The 17,222-nt window shown below is 38.8% G+C and overlaps 1 long non-coding RNA gene across 1 annotated transcript in view; it reads right to left on the minus strand.

Moving 5' to 3' along the window:
• Positions 1 to 974: 974 nt before the first annotated feature.
• LOC139985935 (uncharacterized) overlaps positions 975 to 17,222 on the minus strand; it is a 78,324-nt gene continuing 62,076 nt past the window's right edge. Inside the window, exon 4 of the long non-coding RNA XR_011799525.1 lies at positions 975 to 1,052. This is a non-coding gene — a long non-coding RNA (uncharacterized lncRNA). The remainder of the gene's footprint in view (positions 1,053 to 17,222) is intronic.

The raw sequence follows: 17,222 nt of genomic DNA on the forward strand, positions 1-17,222 counted from the left end.
CAGAAGGCATACAAGAAATAAAATCGAACGATTCGATCAAATTAAAAAGAAATATTCCTTCGATTTCGATCATTAACGAATCTTGTAACCTTGTTTTACGCTGAATCTGAGAAACGTTGAAGTGGATCGTTCGATATCTTAACTATTTTCCGGCCTACTTTGCAACGAGGATTCGATTTAAAGGGACCGCAAAGCAAACGTACGATCTCATCCTATTATCTGATGACGCGGTTCAACGCTGGGATCTATGGAAATCCAGGGCGTGGCTTTAATAATGCCAAACGATCGAGAAACGCGGAGCAAGGAAAAAACTTGGAGAAGTTCAGCTCCTCTTAGGGAGATAGCCACCACTCCTGCAGTTGTCCGTTACCTTCGGATTGGTTCCCACCTTTTTACGAGGATAAACGACCCGGCGACGAAAGTGCCGACGATTTCCTCTAAACCGATCATCGCTCGGTACCCATCGATGTAATATAGGGCGAAGGAGCTCTGAGTGAGAAACATTTCTTCACGGGAATCAGCTTTCATTCATACTTCGCTAGCAGGCTCGATTTTTTCCTTTATTTTTTCCAACCGGAATTTACCGGAGAAACGAATTAGATTTATCGAACCGAAGGAGTAGACGTTAGACTGGGAATTTGATTAGTAACAAGGGATATTTTAGAAGATTTATGATTAGATCGCTTATGTCCATACATTTACGACAAGGGTATATACAAAAATGTTACGAGGAAATTTCATATATATCAGATAAATTAGAAAATATATATTTGCAAAAGTAGGGAAAGTAAAATATGCAGGTTGGATTATTTTTTGCTATTTTCAATAGCAGCGAATGTAATTTTGACACTGGATTTAAGCGTGATATTATTCGACACTTGTATATTTATAAATTCTACGGTTTCTTTTTTCCGTTAAAAATACTGTACTGTTATCGTTAGTTAAAAAAAAAAAGAAAAAAAAAAATAGTCTAGTCTGGTAACAAAGCAAGTATTCTACCATGGAAGAATTTCATCGCTAGATTTTATTGCTGGTCATCTTTTCTTCAATACCTCCAATAGCGAGTAATAGAATTTTATTGTTCGATTTAAACGAATCATCTGTGTGTTTATAAATTCTATATCTTTTTCCTTTCATTGAAAAGCTATATTACTTATTGTTAGCCGGAAAATCACCATATAATACGTGTTCGAGGAAAAACCAAACATTCTACCGTAGAGGAATTTCATCGACGATGCATGGAGCGACGATCACGATTTTTTTAATCTGTCGATTTATTCGTCAGTTTAAATAGCAAGATCGACACGAGGGCGACACAATATCCGTCGAAGGAAATATTAAAAGAGTCATTTCCACGTCCCTTCAATTTCAGCCGCACGAGAAGCCGATTAATAGCCGGGAATAATATCCGACCTCGATTCGTCAAAAGTACGTGGAATTACCTGTGGCAAGAGCGAAAGAAAACATGGAACAAGTAGAAAATGACACGAGCGTCTGACGAGTAATGACACGATACATACGAGTAATGATACATATTGGAACGATTCGCAGTTACCTAAGTACCTACAAGTAGAAAAGTATCGAAAGATATCGAAATCAATATTCAATATTAATGCCTTTTTAAGCGATATCTAATTGTATTAGGTTGTCTGAAAAGTTTCTTTGGTTTCATAAGATGGTAATAGATGAACAACAATTTCTGTCTTATATTATTTTATTGAATTAGGTATTTCGTTATATTTCTATTATTATGTTCGTGCATAATTCAATAAACTAATATAAAACAAAAAACATTGTGCGTCTGTTATTTCCTTATAAAACGAAAGAAACATTTCGGACAACCTGTATGAACGATCTTGTTAAAGTTATTAGATGTGTGTGAATACAAAGGAACGCGTGGATGAATTGTAAGGTAGAAAATATATTTTAATACAGAAGTGTAAATAAAAATCAGAATATAATTGAGCTGGCCCAGATCCGCACGCTAGCAGTGTTACCCTATGACTTTTTAGCCCTGAAGCCTATCTACTGTTTATGGTCTGCCTTCGTCCCAGTCTTTTGTCTATATGGTGTCGATGGTTTCAGTGCTTCAGAAAACTAAAGACCAGATGTAGAGTTTTCTTAGAAGTAATGACCACTTCAACAGATCTAATTCTATAGCAATGGAATAGATATCGACGCTATGACCGATATTTGAGAATAGATTTTTAAGGTACTTTATAAATAATAAGATAATAAATGCGTAAGTAAGCTCATAGATTGCTAATATCCAGTCGCTTGTAAAGCTTAATTGTTTAAATCGATTAATAATACAGCTATTAATTCGCACGTTATAAAGAATAGTAAAGGAATTTTAACGTGTTCGATATGCCATGTTTCTGGGATTCCTATCGTGACCAATTCCAAGATGATTTCTTTCTTTCTTGCTTTTGCTTCAAAAATGTCTAGAACACTCGCTAGAATGTTAAAAAATATTTAGAAAAGCCGATGTCGATATCGACGTTATCGCTAATTATCGCTACTTCCTCTTCGATACGTGTACTTATTAACGCGTTAATAAATACACCATTCATACTCCGTTTCTACAGTATCGATAGATACTTCAACAGAAATATCAAATCGATACCGATATTTAAATACGAGCAGCAACTTTTGCGCAAGCAAACTGGTATACCGATAGGTAGCAGCGCGGTATCAATCCCAAGATTCGTAACGGGTAGACGAGGATAAAACAAGGATTCTATATAATATAGGAAAAAGAAGAAGAAATCCCATGGCGAAGCAACGGTGCAGCCAGTGATTTGCGACTGGTCCTTCGGGTATTTCCGTGGCCCCGTCAAAATAAATTGTTGTTTCCCCTTGTGAATTCGAGGAGGACGGACCTGGTGCCCGCGAATGCCTCAAACAATATCGTTAGTACCTTCGAGACTCGAGGGAGATCTGCTCTTCTCTCCCACGTCGCTCCTCTTCTTTCTCTTCTTTTCTTTCCTCTCCACGATTCTATTGTTCGCCGTCTCGCTTCGACCACGTCCAGCACTGAAATTTATGATACGTCGCGCATTTATATGCCCACACCCTCCATAAATTTTACTTTACGCGCATGTAAGTGGCTCCACTTTTGTTCATAGATTCCTTCGACTGTCAGATTTATGCCCACGTACGTGCTACGGTTCGATGGCCGAGACACGGTAGGGGCGGGCACGGAAAGGAAAGGATACTGTCCTGCCATCGAACGATAAAGCTACCGAATTGCCGTGATAATATACCGCGACATCGAAAGTCGGTTATGCGTAGAATTTCTATGATTTTTCTAGCGCGAGGTGTTTTCAAATGTTGGAATCGGAGAACGTACAGTAACCACGAAAACAAGAGAGAGAGAGAGACTTAATAAAGATGGAACGAAATCGTTCATAGACGGCGGGTTTTATGGAAATTTGTATCTTTGTAAACGATAATCGAAGGAATAAAACCTGTACGATCTATATGCTGACTCTATTTATTTCTCTTTAGTCAGCTGATCAGCCTTTTCCGAATTTTTCACATAATTGTGATACGACCACAAGTCATGAATAAACTATGGCTCTCCATGCGAATTTACATTTTTATAGATTCTAACAAAAGGGTGCAACTCGAATAAAACTATATGCTCTAGTTATCTCCTAATTATAATTCGATAAGACTCTAATATTTAATATTTAATTCTGGTACCTAAATTTTAAGAATCGGATAAGTCTCATCCAAATGAGATCAATTAATACCCGCTTCGTTTATCGTTGTATAGAAAAGAAGCTATCGGAATCAAGAAGCTCGAACATCTTATGGATGTACTGTTCAGAAACAGCGGTAACGATATCTCAAAGTATCTAAAAAGATGACGAGGAATAAAAGGAAAGGAAATACGGCGAATAGCGGGATAATTCAAAGTTCGTATTCCCTTTCGCGGCGAAACCCGATCGGCTCTCCCGCTACTTAGAATACCGGAAAAATGCTGATGATCTCGAGATACCGAGTGTCCTGTTAGCGAAACAACTTTGCCTGGCCAGAGGTAAATTGAAATTGGACGCAGTGACGCGAATTATTATAATCCTGGGGTCGCTTGGAAGCCCTCGGGCGTTTATCCCCGGACCTCTCTTCTTTCCACCACCAGTGTAGCTGTATAAAATTTCGAGTCAACGCGCAACGTTTTCATCCACGTCCTCGTGGCTATCTCTCGCGTACACACGCCACTGATCAAAAGTCGCGCGTGAACGTTTTCAGACCTGTACGGTGTGAAACAGGGACGTTTGGCTGCTTCATTTTTTGCCACACCACTACGGACGTTACAGTTGTTTTACCGCGGTCAATCGACACGGGAATAATCTTTGCGATATGTTTTTTTCATATTTATTTTTAATCTTTCGAATTCTCTTTTATAACAGTTAAATAACGTATGATCTCTCCACTGTACAGGTTGTTTCAGCAGCGACGGTGCGATCAGCAAGGTGGCGATTCCACTTGAAAGAAGAAACAATTCAAGTCGAAAATATAGAATAAAGTTTCGTCGAGGTTCTCGGGAAAATGGAGCTTGAAAATCGAGCTTCGTGACAGCGTTAATGAGATTTCCAAATACCCCATAACCAGACAGCGGGATTTTTATGCATTTTTATGCAAAGTTTGAAGGTACAAAAATGGACAGAGTGCATATATAATGGAGAAAAATACACGAAACTTGCAAAGTGGTGTATTTTTCATAATGTTTTCCTAAACGAAACAAACGTTTTATTTCTACCCTTGTATCTATAAAAATATAAATTTGCATAAAAATCTGTAGTCTACCTATAACGCGTTTAGTACTATTTATAAATGATGTCTACGAATATTTTTGTCAGTCTGTGTACGTACGTATACCGAAGGCACCAAGGCTCAAGGTCAGCTTTTAGGAGTCAGAGGAAAAGCAACCCTGGCGATAAAGTATAGATAAGAATGAAATATATCGTAAGAGGCTCCAGGGGCAGCTGTCTGGCGACGATTTCGCATTCGACAAGCTAAAAGATTCACTTCGAACGCAGCAGACCGTTCCCTCCGGTGGTTACCGGTTAAACGAGAAAAGTCGCGCGTTTGCGGCTGAATTTTCGAGCGATATTTCCGGTTCGCCTGAAGGGTCGTCTGGTCCAGGGGCAACCGTCGATGTATCAAACGTTTTACGTTTCTGCATACGTATTTATACATCGTTCTTCGGTATAGCAATCAACTATGTGTCATAAAAGAGCAATTTTCAATTCGCAGATTGTTTCTCGATACGACGATTGTTTTACGTTTACGTATATTTTGCCACTTAGTTATATACTTGCCATTTAGGTATATTTCGTTTCATATTTTGAAATCCAGGAATATTTCAAGTTTCTGTTATCGCTCACGCGTTAATGTTTGACATTTTTATACGACAATGAAAGCTCGTTGATACGATACAAAAATAAAAGAGAAAGTGGCACGGAAAAAAAGATTAAAAGAAGATAAAATTCTGTAATAATGACAATTGAAGTATCTCGAATTAAAGACGAGAGTAAATTAACAACGAAGCATCAAGACAATCGACGATAGGAATATCTTCGGATGATCCATTCAAATCATATTTATTACGAATTTAGGATCGCTCAAGGTCTGCTGATCTTTTTCACCTATCCACCGATGGTAGGTACTTATTTAACGTTCTAGACACGCTTAAACAACTGAACATACGAAATATCGATCTTTCGCAGGATCTGTCTACTGAAATAGGTGAGCTTCGGCACAGAGGCGGTTTAGTCCTTTGGAGTAAATGTTCCCATTAGGCTGCGGCGGGCAAACGACGAAAGGAGGAAATCCTGCGACGATAAACTACCGGCAGGATGAACCGGCTCGCGCACGCTGCAGTTTAATGTTCGACGTTGCTATGTTGCAGCGACGCATTGCTAAACTGCATGTACCAAAGCGTGACGGGCGTTCTATATTAGCCAGAGCCGTTTCTTCCGTGTTGCGAAGGATTCCGTCTGCTTTTTACGACACCCTGCCTTCTCGTAAAATTCTCGATTCGTTATGGACACTGTACGTGAACGTGTTGTACTGTCATAAATATTTGCTGTAACTCTGTAAGTATTCTAACGTATATTTACGTTCCCGACGTGGACGGAATTGATTAACCACGATGTCGCGTTCACCGCTTATTTTCTTTTCTTTTTATCGATTTAATTTTTCCGATATAGCGTAGAGACTGTGGTCTCTGAACGCCACTGCGCGTTTATTCACTGCGAGATTCGACGCCAATCTACGTGTCGTTCAAGCTTAATCTTCTTCATGGTGAGGATCAAAAATGATGCGTGATAATATATCAACGATACGACACTTGTAAAAAGAGTTGAAAATTAAAGGATTTTCCGTTTCTTAAGATCAAAGCTTTTTGGAATAGATGCACCTGTTTCGACTATTTTTGTGTTTTTTTTTTTTTTCTTGTTGCTTGCTCGTCACTTTGATACTTTCAATCTCAAGATCTTCATGCTACAAAAATTCTCATACGTTTAAGACTATGACGTATCATGACACTCCGCAAATTTCTGCAAGTATCAGGATAATGTTTCACGACAGTCTAAAGTATATAGGAAATTTCCAACGTTATAATTTGCTGATAACACTAGTAAATTGAAGAGTATTTGGAATTTTAAGTACAATCCTTCGTCGAATAATAGTAAAAAGATCAATTCAACCTACGATGCGAACTTCCAAAAGGTCAAAAGCTATCAAGAACGAGTCTCTCGTCTGTATTTACGTTAACAGAAATACGAAAAATGTTGAAAAGATAATTTCCACGGTAAGACAATAACTTGCAAGCTGTATGGTGTTACAGAAGAGTTAAGGTACGGTAATTGGTGATGCGTCTCGATTCAACCGCCGCTATTACATTTAATTATCACCCTTACCACTGCGTTTAACCATTATCAGAATCTCGGATGGTAGTAGAAACGCGTGAAAATGCAGCTCGCCGTTTCCATGATTTCCAGCGTGATTCTCGCGGAGCGGCAATCGCTTTAATGATCTCACGGTGCGCCATTAACTAAACGTTCTGAAGGGCCAGCTTCCTAGACGAGGCAACGTCCCTTGATGGCGTCCTGTGACACAACGTACGAGCCCTTTTCAACGCTCCAACCTTCCATAAAGTCCCCCTCGGTCCTGTTACATGCATACGCATACATAGTGATGCCGTAGTCGATGCTGCAAGACAGGTGAACCTTCCATGCCGTGAAGTACAAAGTATTGATCTGGCTAGAAAGTCTGTAACTTTGTTAATGTAAAATTCATAATTTGCTATATCGATTCGTAACAACGAAATAGAAATTTAGTAAAATTCTCAAAGTAATGCAAAGTATTTGACAACTATGTTTTACCGATATACCGATCAGACTGCTATAGTCGCGCGTAGAATATGCAATCGATAGTCGATGACGCGCGACAACAGAAATTTTCACGGCGTGGAGTATAAAGCACCGATTCGACTGAAAAGTCTTCGACTAATTCGGTAATTCGCCACGTTGACTCGCGAACGAGAAAGCGAAGATTTAATAAAATCGTCAAAATATTGCGCGTCTGATAATTATATCTTATTAATACACCGTTAATACGGTGGTAGTTTAATTTGAATTTCGATTAAATCAGTTACCTCGGCAAGCTGAAAATCAGATTCCGCAAAGAAGAACGGCTACCATTTTGACATTTGATCTCTGCACCGCGGTTGCAGGATTTCTATTTTCTTGCCTCACGGAAGCTCGCGAGGGCTTTCAGGTTTTAACGGTTTTGCACACGGAGGGTTGAAGATCCCGGACGTCGTGCTTTACGAAAGAGAAAGAGAGAGAACAATGGAGAAAAGGAGAAAACAGCGGGCAAGGCATCCCTACGTTTTCGTAACAAACGTTTCGACCACGTTTCCGTTATATCGCATCCGTGTGAGTTCAGGATGACGAAGCAACTGTGCAACAATGTTTGCTTCCTCTTCCCAGAGTATAACGCTCGTGACGGCGCCCTTTTCTTGCGTGCTCGATGATTCTGATCTAGATGCATATAGAAGTTGTGTCGAGTATTAGAACAACTCCTTTTACGGCGTTGTTTGTCTCTCAAATCTTGCATGCGTCGCTTCTTTTCCCTTTTATTGATCGCTCGAAACATCGTTTTCGGTACAGTTGAGGTTACACGAAGGTGTTAGAATTTTTGATACTGTCTGGTAAAAGGATTTGGATTTTTAGATTCCCTGGTGGTTCTCCGAAGCAGACGATATTTCGTTAAATCGACACGTATCCACAACTGAACGCGTTTCCTGTGTATATCGTTGTTTGGTAGCGTGGTTGTCTCGATAGAAAAATTTATGATTCTGTGTAGCTGCAATTTTTTAAAAAAGTAGCGCAACTCAGTGATTGTTCGGGCAGTCTTTCTTAATTATTCGCCACTTACCTGTGGTTATTACGTATTTTTCTATAGGTTCGATGTATTACCTTTTGTCTTTCTTTATTGAAAAATTCGACTTGTTATCTAAAGAATTTTACTGAAAAATTCTTTACTAATAACGAATTTTTGGTCGAAATAAAATTCCCCAGCGGCGCGTCAGTCATCGGTGCGTTGCATCAAACTTTTGCGTTTTCAGCGAAACGATCGGTTCTTTCATTAAAAACATTCCTTTCGTTATTGAAATTTTTCTCCTGTCTTTTATATAATCATGTTATTGAAAGTTCTCTCGCGGAATATTCAGCTGTAACGAGACTATCTTTTTTTAGACCGGCGAACGGCGAAACGTAAACGGTGCGGCGGTCTGTAAATTATAATCTAAAAAGTTTAATTAAAAGTCGATTATATTTTCATATAATTACAATTAATTTCTATCCTATATTATTTTCGTAGAATAAATTTAGCATAAAGATCTCCCGTAATTTAATCTTCCTTCGTTAAAATTTCTCTATACTTTCACAACATTGTTACATACGCGTATTGTTACAATTTCTTCTTTTTAATCACCAACTGACACAAAGATCGTAGAATTAAAAAAAGATAGATTTATCATATTTCCTCTGTGTGGTCTTCGATTCTACTATTTCCATAACGGTATTTGTCGTTATAAAAAAAAAAAAGTGGAAATTTTAACTATGGTGGCTACAAAAAATATCTTTTAACAAATCCTACGTTTCGTTCCCAATTTTGTATAGTCGTACGAAAGTACTACTATATAACGTGAAATTTAATATCCTGCAATTTAATTAATTAAATTAGCATAAGAACTATATAAGAAATACAACGATGTATAAAGCGCAAATAGTTTTTGCAACCGCTGTAAATGTTATCACAGGAATCATCGTGTTTCTGTGAATTTAACCGAATTTGCCTGCATTCGAACGACATCCTCTGGCATCGAAGACGTTCGAGGGAAGCTATCGACTCCTCAGATTCATAATGCGTCGCACGCGCATCGAGTCAATCCGATTACACGGCTGAACGGAGTTAAACACGCTCCTCAGCCCACATTTCGGATGACGTTTACGCATGGTCGCGCCTCGGCTTATGGGGAACCTGTCTCGACTGTATTTCCAGTTGTTTCTTTTCGCTAATCCTCCAATCGGGTTACGCGTGAACTACTCTGACATCGGTGACTTCCAATTCTATACTATGGAATCTGTAATTCCTATAGAGAACCACTAAACGATATAGGAATCGTATGAAAATTGTATTATTCTCGAGAATTGTCTCGGGAGTTATCTCAATTCGTTATTACATCAGAATTCTTCACATTGGCAATACTACAGATTTATTATTATTTTCATACATTCCTTAATGCTTTCGGAACGGCATGCTCTTTTAAATTGCGAGAAAATATCTTTATGAATTATTAATGAAATTCTTCTAAGAACAAAGCAAAACTAAATTTGAAATGTTTCTGACACGAAGATCACGCAATGAATCAATGACTCAAGCAGAAGACAGATGTCAATCGTCAACATATACATCGGGTTAATGTAAAATTGTCCGAACGATCATCGACTTATTCTTTGCAGCAAGAAACGAAAATTTTGCCAAAATCGAGGCCAAGTGAAATTTGAAATTTTCTATCGATACAATCGCATTGATCGAGTTGATGAGAACGTGGTAAACAAGTATCAGCCGTAGATATACGCGTTAGTAAAAATTTGTCCTGAAGATTATTGACTTGTACTACTGTAAAAGTACGACACTTTCGAAAAATGGAGCTAAACGATACCTGAAATTTGTTATCGATACAATCGTAAACCAAGTCAATGACGCACGCAGAAAATATGTATCAGGTTTTTGATACACGTCGAGTTAATAAAAAATTGTCTGAACAATCATCGACTTGTACTACTGTAAAGAGCAAACTTTTGGAAGGCAAGACTAAATGAAATCTGGAATTTTTCTATCACAAAGCTGGAAGTTGGTAGAAAAGGGAAACGTGTTGCAGACGGGAAAATAACGCAGTAAACAGAAGAAGGTAAAAAGGGGAAGAGGAGGAAAGAGAGAGAGACAGAAAGTTCGTTTAATTAGGAACGAGTCTACGTGGAAAACGTGGGTACAAGGATGGAAGTATCCTGAATACGTAATCAACTTGTGTTTCTACTTCGGGCCACTGACTTTCTCGTCACCACGTTATCTCGTCAACGAACGACCTAAGAAACTTGATAATTCAAGATACAATGACGGCAAGTTCAGAAGAAAATGGTTACTTAAGGATGTTATAGTCATTAGACGGATATTATATCATTACGATATTAAGTCTGAGATAAGCTTCCTTTGAAGTTAAAATCCGAGCAAATTGAAAATTGGGAATCTCGATTAAGGAAAGTTGGTATGGATAATTAAAATTAAAGAGACTTAACAGTTTGGGAGATTGAAAAATTAAAGTGGATATTACGTAGTCGATTTTATTACAGAAAAAAGCAGCGTGGAGAGATGATTAAGAAGATTAAAGATAAATATGTAAATAAAGATACAAAGATACATATTCTGATAAATATATAAATCGTTTATTAAGTATATTGAGAATGAAAAAACGTTCATTTTACCGCGAATTACATCGTAACAAGCATTTAGGGGTTAATCAAGCAATAATTAAGTTGATGATTGATTTTAGGCGGGGAATTGAAGGGATATGGTTGTGGGAAGGTCAGTGATTTGAGAGTAATTTGGTTAGCTGGAGCTATTGGAATGTACCCCTTGGGAAGATAATCGAGGTTACTATTGATTGAAAGATTTGTAGATTTTGGGTTGTGGTATATCAAACTGTTTCGTGATTTATTTGATCAATATTGACTATTATCGATCTCGTACAACTATTCACTGAAATTAGTATTAGCAATACGCTGTTTCCTCGATTTAGAAAACGTACATACAACTTTTAAACGATATCTGGAAATTAGTATTCGCGAAAATCTTCAGTAAAAACATTTTTTGATTAGAAAGAAGAAAAAAAGAAAGAAAGAGGAAGAAAGAAACTTGAAGACGAATAATTGAATGAAACGTGAACAATAAGAAGATGTCATATCCGTTGTGCTATGAAACAAAGCGACTCCGTCTATTGCAAATTCGATAGAAACATTCCATTGTGACCTTTTGTCATGTTCCGATTGTCAATTTTCAAATGATCGTGAAATGTAAAATTCTGAAAGGATCGAGCGGTTATTTTTCACGGTTCGACGAGATACAGAAAGTTTGCATGGGCGAACAGAAATGTGGGAGTTCCGTGACACTCTACCCTCTTTGGATCCCGGGTAAAGCAAACATTTCCACAGGGGGTTTGAAGTTTGAAGTTCCGCGAAACGGAAACAACAACGAGACCTCTCAATTACTCTAATTGCGTGCTTGAAAAAACCAACCTGAACAACGACCAAACTTTGAACGATTCTTCATTAAATCCTCGACCAACGGCATACCATTCGACAATCGCGTATCTACTTTTCACCCTGCGCATCTTTGACATTACTGCACCGACGTCATTTTGCTTCGACATAATACCTTTAAATTATCGAATGTTATATCGTAGAACAATAAAGTGCTTAATAGTATCGTTGAAGAATATCGTTCAATAACATAATCAATTTGCGAGAAAAATTGACTTGAGGACTAAACTATTTTCTACACGTTCCTCGATAGAGTTATACTATCTGACAAGAAGAATATCACGATCCAAGAATAACGTTTTACTAAAGATCCTCGAGACACAAGATTGTTACCTAAGAAGACGAAAAAATTCTTTTCATCGACGAATGATCGATTTGTTAATGATACTTCATTATGGAGCAATTTCTTGAAAATGTTAAAACACACGAAATATAAAAGTCGCTGTAACGTACCAAGTATAATACTCGATAAGCGAGACAATTGTCTACCCAGGTTCCACTTCTTTAATTATAATCTTACAAAAATATGAATCTGCATGAATATTCGCAGCCCAGTCATTACATATAGCGTCGTACTTACTGCATATTGTCATTACACGCAAGAAACTACCGATATCTCTCGTATAATGTGTATCAAATGATAGATGCGTGTGTTTAAGCGACAGACTACGAGAACGTATGCCGGCGGAGAGCAAGGTACCGGTTTTATAGACGATTATTGATTTCGTGGAGGGATACAGTATCGAAAGCCCATAAAAACGGATTTACGGGTGCCGCGGATATAATGGTCGACGGGGTGGTTCTCGTGGCAGGGTTAAATCGCGCGTTCCACGCTCCTCTGTTCGCGAAACGACTACGTTTCTGCAAAAACTCTCGACACACACTGTGAGTCGCGTTTTCTATCCGTCGATTGTTCGCTGAATGGTCCCGGATTACCGCAGCCGGGGTAGTTCTGGGAAATGGGAGGAGGAAGTGACGAAAGGATGAATGTTGAACGAACAACGATCCTGCCGATGATCGATGGTATTATGTTTCGAGTATTACTTTTGATGGCTGTGTCGAAGTTCGGACGAGAATTGTTTGTAGATTTGTCGTATCGATTTTATTTATCGCTAAGTAAATGGGATTTATTGGGTAATCTTTTATGAATGAGGCTTCGTGATTTCTCGTTCGTTGAAAGTGATGGGTTGGGCATCGAGACCCAATTGAATTTTACTTCGCGAACTTTCCTCGCCAATATTGAATTTTGGAAGAGGAATTGTATCGATTGTTTTGGCACGAAGCTCGATCGAATAATATCTTTTACGAACCTTTTACGATATCCTTTTTACGAACAACCTTTATTCGATTATTTATAAGGATTTAACTACAAGCAAGACACCAGGAATAAGCAATCGATTACACGATAAATATACACGATCCCGCCAAGCACTCCCTTATTAGCAACCGTAACTAAATTCTCAACTCGGGCGTAATAGATTCGAACGATGTTAAAGAGATAAGTCGATATCAGCAAATACGAAACTCTAGAAAAATTCATATATAATTCGTAAAACGATCAATTCTCAAACCTGGACGTGTCACAAGAAACCAACAAGAAACCAAAGATAAAACATCACCACCCGACATACACAATCTTCCTTAACATCCGTCTATCAACACCTCGACCGAATTCTCAATTCAAATTCAACACTCTGGAACAAAATCTCCCAAAATTCCCGATGTACATACAAATTCACCTACGACAACTCATGAAACGATTAATCGCATCAACTGATCAAGAAAGTAAAAATAAAAAGCCATCATCTTCCAAAGCGCCTCCTTGTCAGAGCTTCCATCAAAGTTTCAACTCGCGAAGCGCGTCATCGATGTTACCCCTTGTCCATATCAGGAGACGTCCGGAGATGTTGCAGATGTGCGTGCTCGTATGCAGCTGCGCGTGCACGGTGGTTACAAGGGGCGTGCATCTGCACGTGCACGCGCAGGGGAGCGTTAACGGACGCGTTGATGCACCGCCGGCGGCATCCTCCATCCACTTGTCGGGTAATTGCGTTATGTATTGACTCGGTTTACCGGAGCGAATAGGGGAAGGTTCCCGTGTGAGGGACGTCGACGCGTGGAAGGGGGATGGGAGCTGCATATTAATTATCCGATCATTCCGATGCTTAACGAGCCACCACATCATGCTTGGGACTACGTCGAGCTTTTTCGCGCTTGCGTTGATGACAAGGTATTGTTCGTTCGCGGTTCGCTTGGCTGCTTCGATCGTGCTAACTTGTAAAAGTGGTTTGTGCGTTTGGAGCGGCACAGGTACAGTCGCCTGAACGCGTTCGGGTTCGTGGTTATCCGACGAACGGTTCGATAGAAAATTTGGAAAGACGAGAATGAAAAAAAAGATCGAACAGAATACGCGAGGTACAAGAAGTTCGAACATTTAAATTTAAAAGTTGCGTATAAATTGAGAAAAATCTGAATTTGAGTCCGAATAAAAAAACTTTGTACCCGGCTTCGTATTTCGAATCTGAATTCAGCTGGAATCTCGATTTGGATCTAAACGTGAATTTACGTTAAAAAAAAAAAAAAACAAACTTAATAAAACCTCTTTCTCCTCTACTATGCGTGTATCGCTCGAAAACTTTCGATTCTTCGATCGTGTTCACTGGCAGTTAACGTTTTGAGAAAGATCAACATCGCAAATCGAAATATAAAATGCAAAATCACGTTTCGCGATATTCCGACATACGATACAATCGAATATTCGTTGGACGATCGAACAAGCGCAAGGTGTCGCTAATAGCACGTTCGACGATGCAAATTGCTGTTCTTGCATCGCGTTTACGATCTAGTCAATAATTCAAATCGCACGACGGCCAGAATCTGAAACATCCCTTTCTCTGTTTTTCTTCCTATTGTTTGCCAGCAAGCTTCGTAAATAATTCAATTGCATGGGCGTCCACGCGGCAAAGACGAGAAATTTAACGACATTACACGACGATAAGTACGATAAGATTATCGAAGGCTGATCGAAATATTCAGATTTGCCGTTAATTTCCTCGAGGAAGCGTCGGACGATCGACTGATTTCGCGATTTCAGATTCACGGAGATTTCTCGCGGAACTTCGAAATTGCCCTTCTATTTCCGGCGTGGAAGCGTCGCGACGCCAATGCGAAAATATCTGAAATTCATGAATCTATCGGCAACGAGACGTGCCGGGTTTAAAATTCCAATCATATTCAAAATAAATAATCAAATATGCATTTCATCGATCGGTCCTGCTATTCGTTTATTTCGACCGCGTTTACGTAAGTTTAATTGAAAACCCCGTCCAGCTGGAATAAAACGTCTGAGAATCTATTCGTTAGAATGCACCACGATCCTATCTACTGAGAATTAGTAGTTTGTAGGATTTGTAGTTTGTAGGTGTTAAATACGTATAATCCCTAAATGTCCTAAACTACTAGTGAACCCTGTAGTCTCTTGATATCTTCAATCTTGACAAACGTTAACGATAATTTTATCAAAGAAATGTACATACATATCTCGATGATTCGTGTGAATTATAATTTTCCGTATGTGATCGATAAACGCGACGATACTTATCAACGAGACTCAGTATAACGTAAGAAACCAAGAACATTGTGAATATTGTTGAACAGCGGTTAGAAACTGCGAAATTTCGCGTGTTTCGTGAAAATTCTTCCAACTATAACCACATTTTACTAATTCTTCCCTTTTTTTTTTATGTCGTTTTCTTTTTGCGTCGAGGCTACGAACCAGCCATATTTTTCAGCAATAAACAACGAAAACTTTTATCCCGGCATGATATACAACGGGCGAAGTAAATGCGCACGTTACCGTGCTCCGGAATACTTTATGAAAATACCGCGTTGCGATTCTGTAACGGAAGGAACGTTTGTTTAAACAACTCAGCGGTCGTTTGTTTGGCAAACGATATCGGAAGGCGGAAAACGAAAACTTTAGGTTGAGAATTAATTCGATGATTGATATAATATTTAAAGAAAAAGCGATTATTCCCGGGGAGAACGGGAATGTCTCCCGGAAATACAAATGTTCTGCGGGGAAACTTTTATCGGTTTAATTTCATCTATCCTATTGGTGGAATTCTTATGAAAAAATGATTATCGTTTATGAATCGAAACGTCATACATATTGCTGAGATAGTTTCACCGAAAACAAATACGTAGATTTATCGGTTCAGTTACTTTGTAACTTAAGAAAGTACGATATCGTGCGATATCAGATACGAAAGTGTTAAATTCGACAGATTTGAAACCAGTTCTCGTTTCACGAAGTAAAAATATCTGCTTTCGCTATTCTTCCAGTTATATTACACGAATCGGGAGAAGAAAATATTCCTTCGATGCTAATAAAAATTTAAAGATGTCCCACATTCGAAAGGCAAAAAAGGAAATGAAAAGGAAAAGGAAAGAGAATTACTTCAAAGCCAGCTATTTCACATACGGAAGGGAAATTCGAACCGGGAATGGAATATGATTCTTTTCGATACTTCTACGAGAAAAATTCCGGCATCTCGGAGATCGAGTCGTTCCTTTTAGAAATTCTTTCGTCGCCGCACCGGTCGTCGGCAAGATAAGCTGGCGCGATGGAAACGCGAGGCGGAAGCCACGTCTTCCTCTGGATCGCGCCACGTAAACCGTAGCAGATATGCAAATGAGTCGTCGCGGCCGCTTTCTGCTAATTCGTTTTGCGTACTCCGCGCTCGAAATGCGATTTCGCGCAAATTCCTCGTTGTTATCATTCATTTTCCTACGCGTTACACCTTGTCTCGCTACTAAAAACCTCCTACGAACGATTGCTACACGCGAAATATCAAACATATTTCTATTTGGCCTTAATTTGCGAATAATCTTTCTACTGTGTATTAAAATGTTTATGTTTATGTTTATTGTGTTAAAATGGTGCGCCGCAATAACTACGTTGCTGAAATATGGTTTTGAAGGGAGTCGTTTCGTGTGATATACGTAATTATTTACCTGTTGGTTAATAGGAGCTTCGCATATGATAGATTTTACCATGGAAAATACACAATGATTCGTGTATCTTCCTAGCAGTCGTGAATCTTAACGTTTGAAAGGCGAACACACAGTGTGGAAGGGTTAAACTACAATAATTAAGCGACAATAGTATTTGGCGAACACAACCGACGCGTTCCTGCAGATCTCTGTTTTAAAAGCGACGGTTCCTTTTTCTGCGTCGTTTGTACTGTCCTAGTCAATTGTGACATTTGACTTTTTGCGACAGAGAATACTTTCTAGCAGTGAAAATGATTAGATAACTGC

The sequence above is a fragment of the Bombus fervidus genome, chromosome 3 (genome assembly GCF_041682495.2).
Source record: "Bombus fervidus isolate BK054 chromosome 3, iyBomFerv1, whole genome shotgun sequence".
Classification (NCBI taxonomy): Eukaryota; Metazoa; Arthropoda; class Insecta; order Hymenoptera; family Apidae; genus Bombus; species Bombus fervidus.